The following is a 2,116-nucleotide window of genomic DNA, read 5'->3' on the forward strand; positions in this document are numbered from 1 at the left end:
AGCAGCACAAAGTGAACTAAGATAGTAGCCATACATGATTTTCCTGGTACTACACTGAGCACTTTCATATGACATCATATTTAATTCTTAAAAAAATTCTGTGAGTTAATAACTTTATCCTCATATTAAAGATAGAAAAATTGAGACTTGAGGGAAATAGGTAAGTAAATGTTGTCTACATATGCCAGACAATGCTAGATGATTTCCACTCTTTACTTCCTTCCTCCTTCCGATAGTCTTATGGCTATATAGATAATATTGAAGCTTAGAGAGACTAAATAGCTTTGCCTACATAATACAGACATGACACAATTGCATTTCAAAAAAGTGTCTGATGACAATCTCCATAATCTCATCAAAATATTATTCCAAAACACTTAAAAAATGCTATTATATTTCCTTTGATATTAGGCATATTTTACATGATCAAAGTAATGTTTTGATTTATTAATCCTAATTTCCAGAATAAGTAATCATGAGTAAAAATGTCTCACATTGCTCTCTAGGCCAGAAAGTAAATTGTCTGCATAAAAGTTAACGTTATGCAGTCTTTTGATGCAATAAAAAAGGTTTTTATTTACATTTCTTTATATGGGGGTGTGACATTTTGCTAAATGAGAGTCAGCTAACCTACAATATCCTAATTTACACACAAATACTCATACACTTAATGTGGATTCTACCATTTTACTTTATATACTGAATATAACAACTTTTAAAATATTATTATTAACTGACCAATAATTCTTAAATTATTGTGGTAACTAAATAAATTTACATCATTTAAAGCCAATAAAATCTATGATGAATTGTATGTAGTCAAATAATTTTATTTTCATAATATCTGTCTTACAGTAAGAAAGTTTCCAGTAATAATGATGAAAAACAGAATCAGAAACAGGACTTTATTATATCCAAAAAGCACATAAGTAACTTAGACTCTTAGTGCTCATCATTCTGGAAGGTATCAAAATCTTCTCATTTATGATTGAGTGTACGGGGCTCAGTGAGTGCAAAATATACTGCAACTGAGGTCATTTGTCCTCTATAAAAATTTTCAACAGACAAATAAAACAAAAGTCAACTTTTGCTACTGACTTTGAATTTTTGCTCGAAGGTCAGGATTTATGAACATGATATTCTGACAAGACGGTATTTTTATGAAGGAGTGAAGGTGAAGGACCCATACAATATGCAATCTAGATTGACAATGTACAAAGATTTGGCTAAGAAAATATTAAATGTGTCTTTTTCAGGCAAGCTGCCAAGTAGCCTTTAGAAATGAAACCTGTTTTCTGCATTTTTCATTATGGAGCAGGAGTATTACAAAATTGACAACTAGATTCCATTTTGCTAGTAACTAGCTTAGGTGTTTAAGTTGAGATGTCTAATCATGTTGTGGGAGAAGGATTGTCAAAACCTACGGCTAAATAATAAGTGGTATCAAAACACATGAAATCAGAAGAACACAAACAGCTTGAATTTTAATTCCTAGCATTCTTCTTTTAACAAAGGGAAGATGCTTTTTTTTTTTTTTTCTTGGCTAAGGATGTATTTCATTTTTATGTTTTTTCCCCCACATACACACTCATTCACCCACAAGATTGTGTTTGCCCTTATTCTGTGTTCATTTATGAATACTTCTTTTTTTGAAGTAATTAAGGCATTCTGCATTAGTCAGGGTTCTTCAGTAAACCAGAACCATTAGGATGTGTATGTGTGTATGTGTGTGTGTTGACACAGATATAAACATAAATACAGATAGAAAGGTTTGAGGCATTGGCTTATGTGATTATGGAGGCTAAGTCCAAAATCTGCACAGTGGACCGTCAGGCTGGAGACCCAGGGAAGAGTCCATGCTGCAGCTTAAGTCTAAAGACCCTCTGCTGGAAAAGTCCCTCTTGCTTGGGGGAGGTCATTTGTTTGTGTTATTCACGCTTTCAGTCCTCTAGATGAGACTTACACAATATTAGGCATGGCAATCTGCTTTACCCAAAGTCCATGGACTTAAGTGTTAACCTCCTCCAGAAACACCCTCACAAAAGCATCCGGAATAATGTTTGATGAAATAATATAAATGAAAGCAAGGGAAAGTGAACAACCTCTGACAAATTGT

This window comes from Macaca thibetana, chromosome 13 (assembly GCF_024542745.1).
Source record: "Macaca thibetana thibetana isolate TM-01 chromosome 13, ASM2454274v1, whole genome shotgun sequence".
NCBI lineage: Eukaryota > Metazoa > Chordata > Mammalia > Primates > Cercopithecidae > Macaca > Macaca thibetana.